The sequence below is a fragment of the Lagenorhynchus albirostris genome, chromosome 1 (genome assembly GCF_949774975.1).
Source record: "Lagenorhynchus albirostris chromosome 1, mLagAlb1.1, whole genome shotgun sequence".
Classification (NCBI taxonomy): Eukaryota; Metazoa; Chordata; class Mammalia; order Artiodactyla; family Delphinidae; genus Lagenorhynchus; species Lagenorhynchus albirostris.
In genome coordinates this window covers 26,188,392-26,212,362 of record NC_083095.1, presented here as the reverse complement: position 1 = coordinate 26,212,362, position 23,971 = coordinate 26,188,392, and the positions used below count along the sequence as shown (strand labels likewise).

The 23,971-nt window shown below is 48.3% G+C and overlaps 1 pseudogene; it reads right to left on the bottom strand.

Annotated features, from left to right (window-relative positions):
• Positions 1-22,973: 22,973 nt before the first annotated feature.
• On the bottom strand, positions 22,974-23,580 carry LOC132527709 (ubiquitin-conjugating enzyme E2 S-like; annotated as a pseudogene).
• Positions 23,581-23,971: the final 391 nt, after the last annotated feature.

Here is a 23,971-nt window from a genome sequence, read left to right as displayed (position 1 = left end):
CGGCACCACAAAGATGTCCATATCCTAATCTACAGGGAATGACCAATTCCTCTAACAGCTAGTTGTTGAGCACTCACCATAGCTGGTCCTGATCTAGATGCAGGAGGAGCAGTGGTGAACAAGATAAACACATGCCCTCGGGGAGCTTGTACCCTAGTTTGGGAGCAGCATTGGTCCTGCTGATGACGATGCTAACACAGAGACATCTGAACAAGGCTTCATGGTCTTCGGGTCTCCTTCAATAACCACGTGTGGCAGGCTGCCCCACCTCCTGGGTAGGACGCTAAGGCCCAGGCAGGGAAGCCACCAATTTTCTTGCTGGACCCCATGGGTCAGGTCCCCCTCTAGAGGGATACATCCTCTAATCAATCAACAGAGTATTTCCGCACAAAAAGCCTACCTGCAAATGAGCTCCCAATCCAAAATTACAAAGCACATGGGGAAATAATCCACCATGACTGAAAGTTAGCAGACAGAACAGATAAAATCAGATCCTCAAGAAATTCAGATAAAAAGACTATAGGCACAACTCTGGGAATATACTAAAATCCACTGAATTGTCCTCTCTAAAAGGGTGCATTTTATAGCATGTGAATTATATATCAGTAAAACTGTTATTAAAGGAAAAGACCACAGGGTGGAGACCACAATATATGTATGTTTAAAATGATTAAAGTCACATTATCTTCCTGTGGGATTATTTAAGAATTAGAGAAAATGGCATAATTGGCATAAAACAGTAAGTAGTATTAATTATAGTTATTCAGTGATTATTAATTTATCCTCATTTCCACATTTCCTAAGCTCCTTATCATTAAATGTACCTGCAATGTGTCCCATTCTACTAGAGCCTTAATACCATATTCCCTCAATTCTAAAATGCCCTCAATTGTAACACACATCAATTCAATAAAAGTTTTTTTTAATAAAGCAATCTATCAAATGTACTTACCTACTGTAAGTTGCACTCTGATTTTGGAAATATAAAAAAATGTGAAAAACACATTTAAATTTATAGTACCTGATAAAATTATTTGTGGTAATGTGATAATGGGTGGTAATGTGATAATGGATGCTACTGAGTAACTGACTTCATGCTTTATGACTCTAAATCCTAGAGTATATGAAGGCTGGCAGCTACGGATTGGCAATGTTAGAGGATGGAGCATAAGACTGTCACAGCCGAGTATGTTTGCCCCCAAGGCAGTGGAGCCCATGGGTCTGAAACAGGAAGGGAAGGACGACGCAGAGGCTCCACAAGGGAAATTGTTTCCGAAGCAGGTAGGCATTACCTGGCCCAGTGCTGTATCTTCCTACCAAGGACCCTATACAACTCAGCGCTTGGTGTCATCAGTCTTCCTGGAGCTTTTCCTCGCTCCTGGGCCTCAATTTCCCTAACTGTAAAATGGAAATGAACCACATTTTCCAATGGACCACTACCAGTCAAGGTTTATTTGGCTCAAAGTTCGGCAGGATGGAGTTCTGTTTCTTCTTTGCCCCCTCTGTTTCTCCCAGTGAGAGGGGATCTACTCTTCAGGAGAGAGCACTGTGGCTAAGGGTGGTGCCTGTTAAGAAGATTTCAGGGATCCACTATTGTCCAGGATTACAAGGCTGGGACTTGTAAGGAGGGCAGAAGGAGAAAAAGGCAAGGGTCAGGGAGACAAAGGGAGAAGGGATTTGCAGATGTCCATCCATGGCTGATTTGGACCACCCTGAAAGACCATCTAACGGTAGTGATTTAACAGTGGGATTTAATGGTGCACGGAATAAAGCATTGCCACAGAAGTAAGTGTGAAGTTCAAGCCCTTTCACGAAAGATGATGAAGCTGGAAAGCCTAGGCCGTCAAGGCAAGGGTCTTAGTATATGCCAATGTTTCTCAAACTTCAGAAAACCCACAAACCACCTGAGGAGATTATTAAAATGCAGATTCGAATTCAGCAGATCAGGGTGGTGCTTGAGTTTCTACATTCCTGACAAGCTCCCAGGGAATGCAGATGCTGCTCGTGGTCTAGGAACCACACTTTAGTAACAATGGCATAGGAGGTACTGGACCAATTGTCATTCATTCACTCATTCATTCAAGCATCCAGCAAATATTTATAGAACACTTACTATATGCCAGGCAATGTTCTAAGTGTGGAGATACCAAGTAGAAAAAAAAAAAGACAAAAATCAAAGCATAGAGCTTCGATTCTAAATGAACAAATATATGATTGAATCAGTTAATGAGTGGTGGAAACTTGTGGTTTAGTCCAAAATAGTAATGAAGATGCAACAAAACAAAATCTCCCCTGTGATAATTTATCTTGCAAACCCAGGCTCCACTATTTATTCATTAAAGAAGGGGTGGTAGGAGAGAGGGAATCCTGGGCCACTCACCAGCAGAGTGACCTTGGGTGTGTTCCTTAACTTCTCTGGCCTTTTGATTCTTGTAAAGGAGGAGCCTCTTGCAACTTTCCATGATCACTGTGAGGATTAAATCAGAAAATGTACCCAAATGAACCTGGTCCAAAAGCCTGGCACATGGTAGGCACTTGATATATGGTGACTGCTATCATTTTATTATTACTGATCAAAGTGTGAAAGTGCAGCTGCCTGGGCCCATGTTTCTCCCCAGTCCCCCACCTGGAGTTCTCCCTCCCCCATCACCCTTGCCTCAGGGGGCCACAAGGCTACCCTGATGAGCTGTGCAGCTTACTGTGAAATGCGCTGCATTTTCTCCCCAGCTGCCTCCTGATTGCAGTATTTACTTTTAATCTCCTGTGCCTCAATGCCCGATAAAAACTTTGTCACATTAGATGGTGACAGATGGGGAGAGAAGGGGGGTAGCCCTGTGAGGGAGTGCCCAGGCCGCTCAACAATCCTTCACCACGCCAATTACGTCCTTCGGTGCTCCCTGGCGTGGGTACCCATGTCAGCGCAGAGGGAAATGGAAAAGCATAAATAAAGACAAAACCAGGCTCAGCGAGGCTTTAATCTGCAGAATAACATTTCTCATTTGTGTGAAATATCACTGGATTCTCTCCCTATGCTCCGGGGGCACACATGAGTGCACACACACACCAGGAGGGAGACGGGTTCCCAAGCCCCGGTGGTAAGTTAACTGTGTGCAGCGCGCCTCCTCAGAGCAGGGTTAACCCACCCCGTGTCCCTAACTGGGCTGTCAGGGACATCGCTTCTTCATGTTTGCAGGGTGTAGTGGAAGAAGAGAGACGGGAACTGACAGAAAGAGGAATGAAAGTGGTTAAGAAATTATCAGATGAGCGTGGAAGGGAGAAGAAGGGCCAGACAATCAGAATTGGTTCTGCTCTTACAATAATGTATAATTATCTCATAATAATCTATGGGATTGGTGCTTAACACTTTCTAAACCTCTTTCTTTCACGGGTAAACTTCCTGATTCTCAACAATTCTGTGAAGCAATTAAAAATCCTCACATATGTGGAGAGCTTTTCCTATTATGTCTGTTCTCTCTCTCTTTAGGGATGTGTAGCGTGGAAGAGTGTGTTAGTGTACCAGAGCAGCTGTGACAAAGTATCACAAACTAGGCGGCTTAAAACAATGGAAATGGGGCTTCCCTGGTGGCACAGTGGTTGAGGGTCTGCCTGCTGATGCAGGGGACACGGGTTCGTGCCCTGGTCCAGGAGGGTCCCACGTGCCACGGAGCGGCTGGGCCTGTGAACCATGGCCGCTGAGCCTGCGTGGCCGGAGCCTGTGCTCTGCAACGGGAGGGGCTACAACAGTGAGAGGCCTGTGTACTGCAAAAAAACCCAAAAAAAACAAAAATAACAATGGAAATGTCCTCTCTCATAGTTCTGGAGGCCAGAAGTCTGCAAGCAAGATGTTGGCAGGGCCAGGCTCCATCTGAAGGGCCCAGGGGAGGATACTTCCTTGCCTCTCCCAGCTTCCGGAAGCCCCAGACAGTCCTTGGCTTGTGGCAACATAATTCTAATTTCTGCCACCCTCTTCACATGGCCGTCTCTCTGTGTCTGTGTCCAAATTTCCCTCTAAGAGCACCAGTCATATTGGAGTTAGGGCCCACCTTAATGACCTCATCGCAACTTGATTACATCTGCAAAAAAAAAAAGTCACATTCCCAGGTGCAGGGTTTAGGACTTAAACGTATCTTTTTAGGGGACAGGATTTGACCCATAACATAGAGGTACAGTGATGGAAAGGCATGTGTTTTGAAAGCAGACAAGCTTGTGATTGACATCAGCCTTAGAGACAGCTGCTGTGTCTTCTGCTGTAAGAGGGGAGAGTCCCCGGGGCCACACTCTTCCACCTGAGACAGTGAGGTCCACTAAAGCCCTCCCACCCCGCGGCACATGGAAGGCTTCACGGAGTCACTCGTGCGCACGCTCAGGAGCCTCCACCTGCCTGCCCATCTCGCACACATTCGCAGCGTGCATCTGCAACATCAGGGGGCAAGGGGAGGGGCCTGAGCACTACTGAAGGAGTTGACAGGGTCCAGAGAGGAAGGCAGAGGCTGTGTCTGAGAGACTCCGTGATGGAAGCTGCAGGGGCAGGGGCTGAGGGCTCTTTGAGTATAGTTATGAGTCCCTGGGGCCCGAAATGACCCACTGTACCAGGACTTGGTGAGCTGCTGCTGCCATAGACGACACTTGAAGTAGAACTGGGCGACTGAGAGCTGGACACAAGGAAATCAAACACAAGTACACGCCTAGACACTCCTGGCTATAGGTGTCACCAAAACCCTAGCAGGACAGCTTTGTCAGCTAACCCCTGAACCGCCTGGCTTCATTCTCAACTGCACTGAATGGACACTGGCTCAAGGAGAAGGAAAGGGGGCTGCTGAGGCTTGGCCACTGAAAGGGCAGGAGTGGGCAGCAGGGAACAGGGGATTACAGAGAGCCTGGTGGAGAAAGCCCTATGAGAGAAGGCCCAGGAAGGAGAATTCTAGCAATACCCTAAGGCAAGGAGTGGAGGGGAAAGTCGCAGATAGGGTTATCCCCAAATTGTAAAGCAAGTCTTTTTTTTTTTTTTTTAAAGGAAACACACTCTCCTTATGACTTTTGACTGGTTTGTTCTCCTTTTTTTTTTTAAATTAATTAATTTATTTATGGCTGTGTTGGGTCTTCATTTCTGTGCAAGGGCTTTCTCTAGCTGCGGCAAGTGGGGGCCACTCTTCATCGCGGTGCGCGGGCCTCTCACTATCGCGGCCTCTCTTGTTGAGGAGCACAGGCTCCAGACGTGCAGGCTCAGGAGTTGTGGCTCACGGGCCTACTTGCTCCGCGGCATGTGGGATCCTCCCAGACCAGGGCTTGAACCCGTGTCCCCTGCATCGGCAGGCAGATTCTCAACCACTGCGCCACCAGGGAAGCCCTAAAGCAAGTCTTTGAGAAGGTGATTGTCTCACAGATGGAGGATGGGGGTGCGGAGAGGCTGCAGAACAGCACTGTGACAAGAGGAAGATCTCATGCAATGTAATCTTTTTTAAAAATTGAGGTGAAATACACCTAACATAAAACTAACCATTTGAAAGTGTACAATTCTGTGGCTGTTAGTACATTTGCAGGGTTGGGCAACCATCCCCTCTATCTATCCAAATATTTTCATCACCCCCAAAGGAGACTCCACCCCTATTAAGAAGCCACTCAGCATTGCTCCCAGCTCCTCCCCTGGCACCCACTAATCTGGTTTCTCTCTGCATGGGTATTTCATATAAATGGAACTTCGCAATAGGTGACCTTTGGTGTGGGCTTCTTTCACTTAGCATCTTGAGGTTCATCCGTATTGTAACATGTATCAGTACTCCACTCCTTTATACAGCTAAATAATATTCCATTGTGTGGATACACGTTTTGTTTATCCATCATTCCTTGATGGGCATTTGAGTTGTTTCCATCTTTTAGTTACTGGGCATGCAATGTAATTTTGATAGGAATTTTGTTAAAGTAGCTGTTTATTCCAGCCAAGTGAATGTTGAAAGAAGAGTTACTATGGGTATTATGATTGTATTCCAAGTGGGCGTTTACAGTGGTTATTGTATGGAATAAAGGACTATTAGAGAAATCTCCCTCCCTCCCTCCCTCTCACTTCCTCACTCCCAAAGGTAGGAAAGGAAACAATGAGAACGATCCCTCTCTCAATCTTTCTCACCCTCTTCTTCTCTCCCCTTCTCCTTCTCCTCCTTCTCTGCTCTCATCCATTCATTTATTCAACAAATGTTTCTGGGGACCCCCTATGTGGGGACCCTGGGCAGCATTGTTAACTCCCAGCTCCAGGTCCCAGGGAATCATGGCCCCAAACTACAGATGCCACTCCGGCTTCTGGTGGCAACTTCCCATTTGCCCTTCAGAGCAGAGAGAGAATGGCTGGCACCTGGACTGGGCTTCCATCCAAAGGGCAGAAAGGGCTCAGTTCAAAAGTTAAAGAGACCTGGGGAACTTCCAAAGGCCCAATTGCTAACACGCACAAGTACCCCAGTGAAGACAGGGTACTTGTCCCCTGGAGGGGCTCCCAAGAGCACCTTGGCCCTGACGCATCCACGGGAGCAATGAAGGCTTCACTCCTGAGGCTAGGGGCTGGGGTGGGGGGAGCAATGGATGGTTCCCTGGACTGGGCCCCTCTTTGCTCTCCATACCTTGGGTGTCTGCATGAGAAGCTGAGAGACAGATATGGAAAGAGACAGAGACAGAGACAGAGACAGACAGACAGAGAGAGAACCTGATTGACTATTTAGTAAGTTGACAGGGCCTCCAGTGAGAACATAAACCATAAAAAAGGGGGCTCCATAATATTGTTAAACCATATATTTTTATGTTTAACAAAACTATCCACAGTTTATTCTCATGTACATTCAAGTCTTCTGAAACACTCCTTCTATTGCCTTCATAAGATCCTGCATAAAAGCCACCTTCAGGCTTGGTGTTTGAGTCCACACTTGTGGGGTTCAGTATGAGAGTCCAGACCAAAAACACCTATGCAGTGTTTCTCCAAGTGTTACCACTGGAACATGCAATACAATACATGCAAGCTGGGGTACTTGGGTAAATTTTGGATTCCTGGGTCTCCCGTGAGAAGAGTGCCTCTTTCTTAATGGTGTCCTCCCACCAAAGTCCAAGAATTGGGTCTCCTTGGTTCCAGTTTTTCGGGCTTAAGTCATGTTCCATCCTAAATCAATCGCTATGGACAGAGGTGAGGGTAGGAATGGAATACTCTGTCAGCCAGGACAAGTGGAGAACAAGGGAGGGTGTTTGCAGAGAGACAGATTTTGAGCCCAAGAAGAAACCCTTTCCAACAATGAGAGCTGACCAGTATCTGATAGGCTATGACTTAAGGTGTGAGCTCCCGCTTACAGGAAGTCCTCGAGCAGAGGCTGATGACCATAAATCAGGTTTGCTACAGAGGGGTTTCTGTATCAGGTAAAAAGCTGGAATAAATGAGGGTCTCGCATTAGTTCTCCACGGCTGCTATAACACATTGCCATGAACTTAGTGGCTTAAAACAACACAGAGGTATTATTTGACAGTTCTATAGGTTAGAAATCTAACATGAATCTCACTAGACTAGAATCCAAATGTCAGCAGGGCTGTGTTCCTTTCTGCAGGCTCCAGAGAGAATCTGTTGTCTTGCCTTTTGTTCACTATTTCAGAAAATGAAATCAGAAACTTCTAGGGGCCACCTGCATTCGTTGACTTGTGGTCCCCTTCCTCCATCTTCGAGCAACAGTGGGTTGAGTCCTTCTCCCATCACATCACTCTGACCTCCTCTTCTGCCTCCCTCTTCCACAGTTAAGGACCCTAGTGATTATATTGGGCCCATCCAGATAATCCAGGATAATCTTTGTATTTTAAAGTTGGCTGACTTTTGTAAGTCAGCCTTACTTCATTCCATCAGCAGCCTTACTTCCCTTTTGCCACATAAGATAATGTATTCCCAGGTTTGTGGGATTAGGACATGTACACTTTTGGGGGCCACTGTTCTGCTTACCATAGGACCTCCGTGTCCCTTCCCAGCCAGAGATTCAGGGGTCCTATAACTGATTGGATCACTGGGTCTTTTCAAGCAGGACAGAGACTCAGACACAGTCGGGCACAACAGTAATGTTCTTCAGATCCCTCCAAGAGCACATCACGTGTTGATTGTTTGCTTTGAAACCAGAAGGCGGGTTACACAGTAATTACCTCTTTGTCTATTAGCAGCAATTACACTCCAGTCTGTAGGAGGTCTAGAATGACCGTGGACTCAGCCTCTTTCTCAGAAAATCTATTAACTGTCTGTGTAACTAAAGAGCTATTACAGAGCACTTGAAATTACAGTTACCTGCCTTAGAAAAGTCCCTGCCATCTTCCAGAGAGGGCAGAGAGGATGAAGCAGTAGGTAGACAGTGGGGGAGGGAGTCTTCTCCCCTTGAATTCTCATGGTCCCATGAAAGTTGGAGCATTCTGAGCCTTGGCCCAAAGGCAGTGATATAAAATAAGAGTGGCTCTTCAATGCTACTTCCTGGGTGACAGGCATGGAGCTGGGGCTTTACACACCCCAGAGGCAAGTTCCTGAGGGATGCTACTCCTTCAGGGCCTTCCCAGGCTGAGAGGAACACCCTGAAAACGTGTTTCAAGGACAGAGGGCCATAGGCCTCCAGGGGTCTGAGTGTTAGCTGGGAAAGGCATTCAGGCCTCAGCCTTCCAGAACCATCCCGAGCCAGCCTGCGCCCTTAACAAAGGCAAGGGGGTAGAAACAGCACTGGGCAAGGGGGTAGAAACAGCCCTGAGCAAGGGACATGCAAGAAAGAAGCTTATTTTTTAAAGCATGCAGTTTGGAACAGAAGAGTGAGGCTGGCTGTGGGCTGAAGCCAGGCTCTGGAGTGTCTTGCCTTCTAGGTTAAAATGTTTACTCCATCACCGCCAGGAACCATTGAAAGGGTGGGTCGGGACATGGTTGTACCCTTTAGACAGACCTTTCTGTCGACTGTCAGCAAACTTTTTCTGCAGAGGACCAGAGAGTAAATATTTTAGGCTTTGCTGGCCATCTGCTCTCTGTCACAACAACTCAGCTCTGCTGTTATAGTGCAAAAACAGTCCGAAACAGTATATCATCAAATGAACTTGGCTCTGTTCCAATAAAACTTTATTTACAAAAGCAGGCTGGGGGTCGGATTTTCCTACGGGCCACAATTTCTCAACCCCTGGTCTAGATGATGGATTTGAAGAATATGTGTATTCTGTGTCCTATGACTCAGGATTCCCACCCACTCTTCTTTTATTCATTGGCATGTTTAAATGGATTGTTGGACTGGCTCAAATAACAACAGTGATAGCAATTTATCATATTAATATAACTTTTTACAGTTTACAGATCTCTCTCGTATAAACAGTTTCACATGATCCTTACATAAGTTGAGGACATGAAGACTCAGAAAAGTTAAGTGACTTACTCAGATATTTTACCTGTTTGAGGCATTTTTAATTCTGTTTGAGATCAGTTTTTTGTTTTCTTTTCTTTTTTGGTCACAATGCATGGCATGCGGGATCTTAGTTCCCAGACCAGGGATCGAACCCAGCCCCCAGTGGAAGCGCTGTGTCTTAACCACTGGACTGTCAGGGAAGTCCCTGAGATCAGTTTTGCCAAGGGTCACATCTGTCTCCCATTTCCATATGTTCCTCTTATTAGTAAGAAAATATGAAGGCTGACTGAGCAGTTCGTTCTTTGAGGGTGTATTATGATGGTAGGAACTCCTACCCAAATTCCAAATTCCAGAGAGCTACCTGAAGAGCAGGATGTGGTGCAGACCCTGGTCTCAAGCGTGGGGCTGGGCTGCACGACAGGGAAGGTCTTTGGGACTGTGGCTAGGTCTCATCTCTCCCTCTGCACCAAGCCGAGAGGATGACTCCTTTCTCAGGAGGACAGCAGCTGTATCCAGGAATTCAACTCCTGGCACTGGCTTCAGAAGGCTCATTCACAAGGATGATGTTGACACGGACCAGTTAAAGGAATACCGAGTTGAGGAAAGATATGCAGGGAGTGGGAATTTGAGCCATTTCCTGGAGTGTAAGGAATAAGGGAAGCTTGGCATTACAGGTCCAAATTCAAGACAATAACTACTGCCTAGAGGTTAGAAACCCAGTTCATGATAATGGCTTTTAGTGTGCAAGGGGGAGGGGTTGGCTATTCCAATAATTGGGCTTCCCAACTGACATTTAGTGGGTGTGTCCAGGGAGACTGGCATCCAAAAGCACACAGGATAATCCTGCACAACAAAGATCGTCTCCTACCTCATGTGAATTTTAAAAACTCTACTGGACATTCATGTAATTGAAAAACCTGATTTGAATGATCTGAGTCTGAACCTGACACTTTTTTAAACATGTAAACACAAAGCAATCTTTTGCAAAGTTTTAACATGACCAAACTTTCCAGCAATTCAACTCTTGTAAATCAAGGTGAAATTGGACTCTGTTTTATTCAGGACTTGCCATGAATTGTTCACTATTTCAGAAAATGAAATCAGAAAATGGGGACACCACTCATAGTATTTCACTCATTTGTAGCATGTATTGGTCTATACTTCCGAATTCACAGTGAATCTACAAATAGGTGCAAGGTTCCAACTCCTCTGTAAAACTCTTAGCTCATATTTTGAAACGATTACAGACTCACAAGAAGCTGCAAAGACAGTACAGAGAGGTGCCCGATACCCATCACCCAGCTTCCCCCAATGGAAACATTTTACCTAACTATAGTTCAGCAGCAAATTCAGGAAATTGATTGGCACAGTACAATTAACTAGACTATACACCTTACACAGATTTCTCCAACTGACTCTTCCTTTGTGTCATCTAGTGTCATTGTGCCTGGTCATTAATAGATTAAAATACAAATGGTTTTGTTATAAATTATTTATATTTTTTTCTATATATGATGCTTAAAATCACATTATTTTCTTAAATAAACTACTTTTATTTGATTTCTTCCTTGTTCTACACTTAGAACTTATTATTCTTAAAATATGCATTTATATAGGTTATATTATTTGTGGATTGCATTTTACAGTGGTAAAAGAGGCATTAAAACATCTGGCAGAAGAGAGGGATGGGGTTGAAGAATTGATAAGGTTAATGCCATCCACAGCTCCCTAACCGTCCCTGTCCCCTTGCACTGCTGGGTACCTCATCAATGTGCTTGCTTGGGTATTAGCCATTTTTGTGCAAGAGAATTTTAGCCCTTTGCTTCTCCCTCTCTGCCTTAGTCAGCTCAGGCTGCTAGAACAAATACCATAGACTGGGTGGCTTGAATGACAGTTACTTATCTCTCATGGTTCTGAAGGGTGGAAGTCCAAGTCCAAGGGTGGACACCATTAAGAAAGAGGCACTCTTCTCACGGGAGACCCAGGAATCCAAAATTTACCCAAGTACCCCAGCTTGCATGTATTGTATTGCATGTTCCAGTGGTAACACTTGGAGAAACACTGCATAGGTGTTTTTGGTCTGGACTCTCATACTGAACCCCACAAGTGTGGACTCAAACACCAAGCCTGAAGGTGGCTTTTATGCAGGATCTTATGAAGGCAATAGAAGGAGTGTTTCAGAAGACTTGAATGTACATGAGAATAAACTGTGGATAGTTTTGTTAAACATAAAAATATATGGTTTAACAATATTATGGAGCCCCCTTTTTTATGGTTTATGTTCTCACTGGAGGCCCTGTCAACTTGCTAGTCTGGGTTCTGATGAGGGTCCCCTTCCTGGCTTGTAGACTGCCTTCTTGCTGTGTCCTCACATGTCAGACAGACAGCTCTGGTCCCTTCCTCTTCTTATATGGGTACTAATCCCATCATGGGAGCTCCAGCCTCATGACCTCTTCTAAACCTAATTACCTCCCAAAGGCCCCAGCTTCTAATACCATTGCACTGGGGATGAGGGCTTCAACATACGAATGGGGATGGGGGGACACAAACATTCAGTCCATAGCATTTTCCTACACTGGTTTAGATTAATTAATCCAACAAACAGGGGAGTCACATTCATTGTTAGACAGGGTGGTATAACTTCCTACAGGGAACACAGAAATGATTAAGTATGGTTCCTGTTCTCTAGGGATTCACAGCTCGCTGGGGTGTTCAAAGACCCACTCCCTCCCAACCCCAGGATCTGAAGATGAAAATGCAGTAGCATCAACAGGAAGGAGAGTACTTCTCCGGCTCTCCTCCACACCCCTTATCAGCCAAAGGCCATCCAGGTGTTTTCTGGAAGTTCCTAACAGACGTGTCCTGTGGTCTCATTACCAAGCCCTCTGGCCAGCAGGTGGCAAAACCCTTCTGCTTCCACAGCTGGGTGCCGCCCAGGTACCCCTGAGAGCACTTACCCTCACCACCATTGCCTCTGTGGCTTCTGCAAGGGGGCTACGTGGGCGCAGACGCCAATATTGCTGCCTTTGACCGAACCTACCCTTACAGAGGCTGGCGTAGGCAGTGGGCATCGTCCAGGCCTCCCAAAGAACCCGGCACCTTCCAACACCAGGAGCTCCCACCGCAGCTACTGCCGCCACATCCTACACCACAGGCCCCCTCCTGTCATGGGCACAGCTGACACATTGTGCCCTGGGGACTCCCGCGTGCCAGAGCCATCTCTGCTGCATGGAGGGGGAGGAATTCCCCTTAGCATCCCCCTACCCCCCAACAGTGCTGGCGTGTGCACCCAATTGCCCAAGGAGATTTGGAGTAAAAACTGTTTTTTGCTGGGGGAGGTGACAGCAGACTTAGAGTCAGAATGCTTGCTTTTGTATCCACATCTGCTCTCTACTGCATGACCTTGGGCAAGAAATTTTCTGAGCCTCAGTTTCCACATCAGAAACACAGGCAAGACAATAGTAACTACGTCATAGGTTTTGTATGAAGATGCATGATAATAATGACTTAAAGAGCGTTTCACATGAAACAAGAACTATTCTAAGAGATTGAATCCTCACACCAACTATTATCATTCCCCTTTTACAGATAGGGGAACGAAGACACACAGTAATTAACTTCAGTTGCCAGCAGTTACAGAGCTAACTAACGGCATAGTCAGCATTTGAACCCAGACCTTCCAGTTCCAGAGGCCATGTGCTTAACCTCTGTGCCACACTGTCCCTCATGGGGAGCCCTGTTCTCAGTGCTTTGCTTGAGAGAACTCACGTCTCCTCCCACAATCCTAGGACATAAGAACTGTTATTATGCCCATTTTACAGAGGTGGCAACTGCGGCAAAGAGAGAATAAGCAGGCAGGATACAGGAGATAATGCACTTAAAAGTGTGTAGCACTAATTATATGTTAGCCTACTGTTCCCAGGACTCAGACATGCATACAGGGAGCTGGGTTCAGGAGGCTTTCTGAGGTCTGGGACCTCCACTGTGCCACAAACAGCTGAGACAGGCCAAGCATGGTTAGTACTTAGAACACCATCAAGTTCTTATTTATTGATAATTTTCAGATCTCAAACAGGTTTTTGGGGATCCTCTAGAGCCCAAGGGCCTTTGTTTAAACCCTAGTTCTGTTATTTAGTCTTAGTCATGCACATGAACTATGACCTTTTTGAAAGTCCATTTCCGCATCAGCTGTGTAGGTAAAATAACACCTGCTACTCAAAGTGTGGTCCATGGACCCGCAGCAACAGTATCGCCTGGGAGCTGGACAGAGATGAAGCATCTCAGACTTCACCTCAGATCTGCTGAGTCAGAAAGTCACTTTAGCAAGATCCCTGGGGATTCATGCGCGTTGCCACACCCATCCCATAGCACTGTTAGGAGGACGGTGGTAATGATGAATCCCAAATATTTAGACGGGGTAACAGACTCTTAGCCGATAACAGCTAAGCTTGTCAAAGTGCTTACCATATGCTGAAGTCTTAACATACATTGTTCCACTTAATTTACATGATGTCCTATGAGGTGGTTTTTATAATCTCAGTCTTGCAGAAGAGGAAACCAAGCACAGGAAGGTCATGTGGTTTTCCCACAATCCTATAGCAAGTAAGCGGAGGAGGCAGGTTCCTCCAGAGTCTGCAATATCAACCACAAGGCTGGATGTTTCCAAAGCACTGTCATTAAATCTCCTAACAATGCTTCCATTACTATAATAATAGTCACTTCCACTAATTGAATCCTTACTACGTGTCAGAGAGTGGGCTCTGTGCATTCATAGGTTATCTGACTCTCAAAAGTCCTGTGAGGAAACAATTTTCATCCCCATCCTAAAACCAAGACACTTAGACCAGAGAGGTTAAATAACGTGCCAGTAGCTGCACAGCCAGAAAGTGGTAGAGTCCGGATTCCAACCAGGCAGTCCTGCTTCAAAGCCCAGCTTCTCCACCCACAAACTATGCCGTCTCCTCCTGGCTTCAACCTGTCCTCCTCTGGTTTTAAATTCTGTTTCCACCATAATCTCACGAGATCTGCCCTTACGCCCAGGCAATGGGGTCCCTGTCCCCATACAGTCACTCTTCTCCAGCTGTGCTCCTCCCCATGGGACAAGGAGTCTGGAGCCAAGCCTGTGCCCCTTTGTAGACCATATTCCCCGTCCACTTGGCCCTAAATGGCTTCCAGCATCTATGTGGGCCTCTTTCCTGGGTCCACCCTTAGGAGGTGGGTCAAGCTTCCAACGTGCTCACCCCATGCCTGATGGACGGTCAAGAGGCAGCTGTGTGGCACAGAGCCAAAGCTTGGGGTGCCGGCTGGGGTGTCCTTGGGGAGGAGAAGTGGGAGAGCCCTGTACGCTCTCGTTCCAGCCACACAGGTGAGGAGCGGGCGGGCTCTCAGGCCTTGCCCTCCGGTTGTGTGCTGCCTATAGTTTCCATCTCCACGCTTTGGTCTTAAGTTCCTGGTTGAGAAGCACTTTGACTTAAACTCCTCTCGACCACCCGGGGCCTAAGCAGGGTGCTGTACCCTCTTTAAGTGCATTGGGTAAACATGAAGCCAAGGGGTCTTGTTGATCTAGCCCCAGTTTCAATTCTGGTTACTAACAGGGTGGGAGACAAGGGGATCCCCAACTGGCCACAGGCCGCCCGTCCCAGCAGATGGGCCAACGGGCAGAGACCCCCCTCAGCCCTCCCAGGCCCTGCCCAGGCGGGAGGAGAGGCAGCCGAGGGCGCAGCTTGTCAGGATGTGTGAACAATGCAGGGTGGGCATGGGGTGCTGCTCAGAAAGATTATCTCACAGTTCAAACTCGTTAATGAAAGAAATAAATTAACCAAGCTCATTTTTCAGGGAATTCTTGTGTAAACTGGAAATTTTCCAGTCTGTGAGCCCTGTGTCAGGCCCTCCCATAAATCACAGCAAGTAGGCTGTCGGCTTGGCAGGGGGGGAAGGGGCGAGGGGGAGAGCAGCGGAGCAGAGGGGAAGCCAGAGGCTGCCAGGGCAGCCGCGCTGGAAGGACCGTGCTCTCCTGGCACCTTCTCTCTCCACGAAGCGCTGGGAAAAGAAAAAGGAAAAGAAAGGGCAGCACCAACCACAGGGCTTCTGCCAACCCGTCTGCAAACACTCCTAGGTCCCCACACCTCTAACCTGGGAGAGACCCCGAAACAGGTCATTTTTTAATTGAATACGATATTAATTACCGCGTGCACCATTAACAGTTTGTGGGATTTGACTAATTAATGTAATAGTTTTTGAGTCACGCTCATTAAATATGAAAATTACGCTGGTGAAAGGTATTGGTTTCATTATCAATCTTGTATGGACAGGATGGGGGCAGGGACCGGCAGACGGGATGGACCCCTGCCTGCCTCTTCTGGCTGTGAAGAGCTGTATTGTGGTTCCACGATTGAGGGGAGCCTGCAAGGGGGCCTAGTGGAGGAGGGAGGGAAGTTGAGCCTGAGGGAAAGTTGGGAGCAAAGTCTCATCAGGCCTGACCCCTGATGACGTAGTGACCACACAGGGCTCTGAAAAACAGATCCCTGCATTCCTTTCCAGCCCAGACTTGTCCAGGTGAAAACCCTCTCTTAGATTCATTCATTCATTTATTCATTCATTCACTGAGGTACGGTGTGGTGGACACTGGTGGCTCAGTGTCTAATACAACGTCCATCCCAACCCCCACTCTCTTAGCCTGCCTCCATCTCGGGCTAAAAAAGGGAATACTTAGATTCAGAGCCTCCTTTGCAGCTGAGGATGGTCATGTGACACCATGTGGCCAATAAGATTTAAGGGGGGAGCAAGATTGAAAGGACGGTTCTGGTGTCACTGTTCCTTGTCTTCTGTTTTTTGAACACGAGGGGAAAGCCAAGAGACATGCAGAGATGCTGGTCCTGATGCTGTTGAGCCCGTGAAGCATCCCCAGAATCATCTACTCTTTGTTCTGGGAGAAAAAAATAACCCTCTGTTTATTGAAAACACTGATAATTGTTTTTTCTGTTATTTGCATCTAAAAGTGTTCCTAATGGATACACATGATACAGGCACTAGGCTGGGTGCTGTGAGAAATTCAAACAAGCTTACAGTTTAGTCACCATGAAGGGCAAAAGGATAAAAAATTTTAAAATACCTGCCATTCGAGGCAGCCAAGACCAAGTGCCGGTTGAGTGGCCTCCAAGGGTTGCTCTTCATCTGGGGAGCCCCACTGAGCCTTACTATTACTTACAGCTGGGGCACATCCTGACCCTCCAGTGCCCTGGTTCTCAAACATTTAGATCATCACCTGTGGATACAGCAGCCTGAGGTTTTCAAAGGAAGATGGGTCGGATTGTCCGGGAAACCTCTATGTGTGGTCAGGACAGGAGGTGACTTGGGCTTTGAAGGATGGATGGGATTTCCAAAAGCAGAAGTGGGAGAGGGGAGGAGAGGGCTGCCTCCCACGGTGGGTGAGGAAGAGACGGCAAGCAAGGCCCAGAGGTGGGAAAACGAAAGTCCATCTCAAGGGTTGAAAAGTAGCCCCAATAGGTTACAATGGAAGGAAGAGAGTGTGGGATCCCCGCTCTCTGCCCTGCTGCAGAGACCAGCAAGGACCTGGAAAAAACCTGAGAGTGACTGTGCTCATTTCCTATTATTGCTACAACAAACTACCACAAGCTTAGTGGCTTAAAACAACACATGTTGGTCATCTCACTGTTCTGGAGGTCAGAAGGCCCAAAGGGGTCTTATCAGGCTAAAATCAAGATGTCAGCAAGGCCATGTTCTAGAGGAGAACGCGTTTTCTTGACCTTTCCAGCTTCTAGAGGCTGCCGGCATTCCTTGGCACGTTCCTTAGAAGAGCTCATGGCCCCTTCCATCTTCAAAGCCAGCAATAACCAGTCAAGTCTTTATCACATGGAATCACTCCGACACTCACTCTTATGCTTCTCTCTTCCATAATTTAAGGAACTATGTGATCACTGTGATGGTTAATTTTATGTGTCAGCTTGGCCAGCCCATTTCTTTGGTCAAACACCAATGCAGACATTGCTGTGAAAATATTTTTTAGATGTGATTAACATTCAAATCAGCAGACTTGGAGTGGAGCAAATTACTCTCCATAATGTGGGTGGGCCTCATCCAATCAGTTGAAGACCTTAAAAGCAAAGATGGAGGGCTTCCCTGGTGGCGCAGTGGTTGGGAGTCCGCCTGCCGATGCAGGGGATGTGGGTTCGTGCCCCGGTCCGGGAAGATCCCACATGCCACGAAGTGGCTGGGCCCGTGAGCCATGGCCATTGGGCCTGCTTGTCTGGAGCCTGTGCTCCGCAACAGGAGAGGCCACAGCAGTGGGAGGCCCGCGTACCGCAAAAAAAAAAAAAAAAAAAAAAAAACTGCCTGGGTTTCCATCCTGCAGATTTCTGACTCAAGACCGCAACATCCACTCTTCCCTGAATCTCCAGCCTGCTGGCCTGCTCTTACATTTCAAACTTGCCTGCCCTCACCACCCTGTGAGCCAATTCCATATATATATTTCCTATACAGTTCTGTTTCTCTGAAGAATCCTGACTGAGACGATTACACTGGGTCCACCCAGATAATCCAGGATAATCTCCCTATTTTATTAGTTTTATATTTTTAAATTTTGGCCACGCCTCACGGTTCAGCATGTGGGATCTTAATTCCCTAACCAAGGATCGAATCTGCGCCTCCTGCCGTGGAAGCTCGGTGTCTTGACCACTGGACCGTAATCTCCCTATTTTAAAGTCAGCTAATTAGCAACCTAACTCCATCTGCTACCTTTACTCCTTGTTGCCATATAACCTACCATTTTCACAGGTTCTGGGAATGAAGACATGAACATTTCTGGGGGGGTGGAAGAATTTATTCTGCCTATAGTCAAAATGTAAATAAATAGAGCTTTATTTTCCTCCCATAATAATATGTCTGGAAGTGGAAGTTGAGGCTTGGGGGCATTGCTCTATGACTCAGGCTCTTTATAGCCTTCCATATGTGGGCTTTGGTTCTTAAGCTCGCCACCTCATGCTCACAAAACAGCTGCCTCAGCCCCCAACATTATATCCTCATACCACTATGCCAAGCAGGAAGGAAGACAATAGGCAGAAAGGCCTTCCCCTTTCATCCAAGGCCACAAACCTTTCCTGCAGCTTTCCACAAACTCCTTTTTGCATGTACTGATGGGACCCGAGTTACATGGCCATTTCTAACTGCAAAAGACACTGGGAAAGTATGTGACTTTGTATCCTGGCAGGTGAGGCAGGTGAGACAGAGAGGCAGGTGAAACAGAGGGGGCTTTGAAATGGCTTTGGGTATCTGTACTGTGATGTCTGCCACACAAGTTCACACACAGCTTTGCATAGCAGACCTGGGACTGGGCAGGGTCCTGCAGGGGGCTCGTGGCCACTACTCTTCTTCATGATCCTGTCTTAACAAGCAGATTGCACAAATCAGGGGAGCCTTGTGGTAGGAGTGTGGCTCTCACTGCTGTTTGAACTCGGTCACTTCTTCATCAGTGAAGCAGAGTTGCTCTGAGGATGAATAAGATAAGCTGTGTAGATTTGTTAGGTAGCAGAGCAAGTTACTTTTACCCAGAAATCACAGCCTGGGGGGGCCAGAGGAGATGCAAGGGGACCCAACCCTGGGTCTCAACACCCAACACCCATCACAGAATGTGCAGCCCTCCATTTCCAAAATGCTGTCTCCACCCCTTGCAAGTTCTCTATTGGTACTATTGATTATTCTTGTTCATTAATTAGTGTTTGCTGAGTGAAGGAGAGAGACCCATTGGGCCAAAACCTCTTTCAAGCTGCCAGGGGACCCAGAGCAGGGCAGGAGAGATTTCAGCAGGAACAGGAAGGCAAAGGCCCTCGGAGGAAAATCAAAATCCCCTTCACCCCAGGCTCTCTCCTCCCAAGCACCGTGAAGGGAGCTGGGGACCCCGGGCCTGCTGGTGACAGTGACTAACTGCGGGGCAAGCCCGGGGGAGGGGCCAGGCCAGCTCCATTACGTTTATGGTCCTGGCTTGGCGGGCGGGTTCCCGGGTGAGCTCAGGGGGTGGCTGTGTGCCAGGTGGGGGGCTGGGGGAAGCAGCACCCATGGGGTTGTGTGGGGAGTGTGGGGAGGGAAGGAGGGAGGAGCCAGCGTGTTATAAAACACTAAACCCTGGTTGAAAGTTTGTTTCCTTAATTTTAAAAAAAGAATTAAGGGATGTTGCTTGAGAAAAACAGAGAGGGGGAACTGAAAAAGAGGCGAAGACAGAACAAGAGACAGAAAGACAAGGAAGGACAGGAGGGAACAGGAGAGGGGGCCAGGAATTAACGAGGCTGGGCACCAGATACGGGCAGAAGGTGGGGGGCTGCTCCTCAGAGGTGGGGAAACTTGCTCGGGTCTCAAAGAATGGCTTTGAATTTGGCCTCTCTGACCCCAAAGGCCAAGCTTTTCACCAGGCCACAGGCTGTGGAGGTGGAGGTGGAAGTGGAGAGGGAGGCTCTGGGGACGAAGGGGCCCAGGTGTAAATCACCTGAGTGGGGGAGGAGCTTGGTAGCCCCACGGTGGCCCTCAGGATCACCCTGATCAAATGCCCGTGGTGGGTTGTCTATGATCTGTGGTGACAGCTGCCATCCCTGGTGGAACTGGGGTGCCTCCCCTGCGTCCTTGAGGTATGGCATTGCCTGGAGGTTAAGGGCTGTGACTCTAGAGCCAGACGGCTTGGATCCAAATCCTGGCTCTGCCATTTGAGAAAACTACTTAAATCCTTATGCCTCAGTTTCCTCTTATGGAAAATAAGGGTAATAATAGTTTCCATCTAATAGGGTTGTTATGGGTGTTCAGTGATGTATGTAGTGTGCTCAGAACCAGCATCAAATAAGTACTCAACAAGTTTAGCTGTCGTTAGATACTTCTTTACTAACAAAATCCTTATGTTGTTGAGGATGGCAATGTGCCCAGCTAAAAAACTACATTTCCCAGCTTCCTTCACAGTTAGGATACCCCATGAGATGTTAGAGGAGGTCATTGTGCGGGTCTTCCAGGAAACCTCTTTAAAAGGGACTGACTCTTCTGGCAAGCTCATCCTTTCCCCCCTTCTTCATGCCAGGAAGGTGGGTATGATGACCTGAGCTGCAGCAGCCATTCTGCAACCCTGAGGTCCCCTTGAGATAGAAGCCATGCAGTAAGGGTGGTGGAGCAGAAAGGTAAAGGAGCCAGAGACACTGACCACATCGAGGGACTGGACCTCCTGTCTCCATAAGCCCTTTGCCTGAGAGAAAAACAAACCCTTAACTGGTTTAAACTACTGTAGCTTCAGGTTTCTGTTGATTGCTGCCCCCAAAATCCAAGCTGATACAGATTGAAAAGTTAAGTAGATTCTAGAAGAGTTAGAGAAATTTAAACTGATAAATCCAAAATGGGTGATTTGTGGAAAGTGGGTGTGGTTGGGGACATGTCTGGGAGGTTTCAAATAACCTCAGAGGTCCCATGACCTGTCCCTTGGACTAGAGTATCTGTGAGTCCAAGTCAGGGAGTGATTGTCTTATTATTGTCTTCACCAAAGCAATGAGAAAAAAGGTTTTCTAGAAACCAGTGCAGAGCACAAGCTCCTAGACATCAACATCCCATTGTCAGGAAGGGAGGGAAGCCCCCAGAAGACCACCAGAAACAGGACTGTTCAGCAACCTGAGGTCATAGGGGCAGCTACTGATGTTACCCATCTGCACGGCTCGCTTCATGCTTCTGAGGATGACACACACTCTAAGCCTTAGAAAGTCTCAAAAAGCCACTGTTGTGTTGGGATGGGGTGAAGGAGGGCCCTAGGATAATTCTCATCTCTAAACCTCTGCAGTTCTCCTATGGGTCCGTGTGCAGCGGGCATTCCATGTCTGGAGTGTCTCATGATCCTTGGGACACAGTGTGTACCACGTTGCATGTGCAGCCCCAGGTGAGATCGGGGGTTCTCGGCTCCTCGGGTCCTGGTCCTCGGGTTGGATGGTGGCCACTTCTTGCAGGAAATAAGGAAGGACTATATCTTCCCAGGGGAGTAGGGGTGGGTTGCTCCCTGCACCACTTCCCCAATCTCAGCTCTTTGAAATGAATGAGAAGAGAAGGCCAAGGGGTCAGGAGAGGCCCCAAACAGGTGTTCCCCGCTCAGACACCTGTGAGGGTGGGCTGAGGAGAAGCTGCATGCGTTGATGCGGTTGTTTGAAAAAAGGACCCCGGATTAGAAAGACGGTAGCACTGAGGTTCCCCACTGGGGCCTGAGGCCAAGGGGCAAGGAGAGGCCAGCACTGGGTGGAGGGCAGCAGTGAAGACCTCCAGAAGCCGGTCAGGGAGGCTCAGGGCTCCCTGTGAGTGTACGCGAAGACCTTGTGGGTCCTGGGCTTCCACGTGCGTTCTGCAGGTCTCTACACATGAGCGTGCTTTCTCATCAGTGAATTTCTTAGTTGACATGGAGTCAAGCGTGTTTGCAAATGTGGGGAAAGTATCTGATTCTCTCGTGGAATCTTGGCTTAGAAGCGGGGTGGAGCCCCAGGGCTAAGGGAGGAGGGAGAACCCCACCGCCACGGAACCGGGAGCCTCCCACACTAGGGCAGAACAGAGATGGTTCATCTCCGCAGAGAACGCCAAGTAGAGATCAAAACCAAGTAGGCTCAGGATGAAGCTATAGGCCAAACTTCCTTGGAGGTATGGGATTTCAGGGGTGGAGGATTCAATGCCTGGAAGAGCCCCCTGAAGCTCCTTTCACACAGGAGAACATTCTGAGAACTGCAGTATCAGGGTGGCTAGAGCCACATCCAGCCCACTCAAGGTTTGTCTCCTCACCAAGAAAGGCTTCTGGGGTCTCCCATTCATTCGTTTAGCCATTCACTTATTCTGTCTACAATTCCTTTGCGGGGCCGTGCACATAATAAATAGTTCACTCTAAGTCATATCTCTCGATTCCTCTGGTGCTCAATTCTAAATTCACTGCCTCCCTTCTTTTGCCGGGGGTCTCTGATCCAGCTTGCTCTGCTGCTTGTTGAACTGCATCCCGGAGGCGCAAGGGCAGCACAGAGCTAGCTAGAGTCAGCCCCTTTGCCTTGCTTCAAAGTCATGGATGCCACCCAGTCCTGGCTACTAAAGTATCGTTGAACAAGAGGTCCATTTCTGCCATTTTGGCTCAGGGTCCCAGAATTTCTTCTACACTATTAGGATCTCCTCAAGGGTCTGAAGTTGACCCAAAGTTGTTGAGAGCCTTCATTCATCTAACACCTACTTTTTAAGTGCTTCCTGAATACCAAGTACTTCACCAGGCATACCTTGGAGACACTGGGGGTTCAGTTCCTGACCACCGCGATAAAGCAAACAGAGCAATAAAGTGAGTCAGATGGCTTTTTCGGTTTCCCGGTGCATATAAAAGTTATGTTTACACTATACTGTAGTTCTAGTAAGCGTGCAATAGCATTATGTCTAAAAAACTATGTGCATACCTTAATTTTATTTTTTTTGCTGCTTTTCCAACTTTATTTAGAAAAACAAATCCAGGTCCCAGTGCCCCAGTGCCCTCCTCCAGCCCAGCCATAATTTAAATAACTTAGAGACAGAGGTGGGGTCAGGTGGGGAGTGGGTGGGAGAGGGAGGGAGGAGAGCCCACTACAGCCCATGCAGCGCCCGCTTCTTGTCCATCTTTTTCTTGCCTGCCAGCTTCTTATCATGCTCACCCGCGTGCTTCTTGGCCATGGGCCCCTCGGCCCCTCCCCGGGCGTCCAGGAGCCATGGCGTCGGCCGTGGTGGCCGCAGCCCCGCTGGCCGGGGACCGCCGGCCCCGGCCCTCCCGCCGCTGGGCCCGCCTGCGCCCCGGGGATCTCTGTGAGCAGGCGCGCGCGCCGCCCGCCTCCTCCTTGAGGACAGACGCGGGGTTAGGGTGGATCAGCAGGCACCTGATGGTCAGCAGCACGTGCCAGATGCCCGGCTCAGCTGTCCAGCCCGTCTTGAGCACGTTGACGCAGATCTCACCGTTGGCGCCCACATTTGGGTGGAAGATCTTGGTCAGGAACTAGCCCTTGTGTGGGGAGGCAGGGAAGTCCTTCCCCAGCAGGAGTTTCATGCGGAATAGGTCTGCGGCTCATGGGGTCCCCTCAGGGCCCTCGATGGTGACCTGCAGGTCAGTGAGGCCCTCCTCGTTGGGAAAGACCTTGATGCCATCAGGTGGCTCAGCTGTCAGTGTCGTTGCCTCCTTGTACACCAGGCGGATGATGTGGGCGGGGCAGGTTCACGACTGCTGCCGGCCAGGGGCGGGTCCCACTGGCCCCCTTTCTGCGCCCTCCGGCCGCCGGCCGGGGTGGGGGCGGGTGGGGGCGCCCAACTGCTGCCGCTGTGGCCCTAGCGGGGCCCCGGTGGCCCTGCTCTGCTCCCCGCTCCCTCCGAGGCCCGCAGTGAACCTTGCCGTCTGCAGCTCCTCCCACCACCCGCCCACTGGTGCCCGGCCCGCACTAAGGTACATACCTTAATTTAAAAATACTTTATTGCTGAAATATGCTAGCCATCCTCCGAGCCTTCAGCAAGTCGTAATTTTTTTTGCAGTAGTAACATCAGTGATCACTGATCCCAGATATAATATAATAATGATGAAACAGTTTGAAATATTGTGA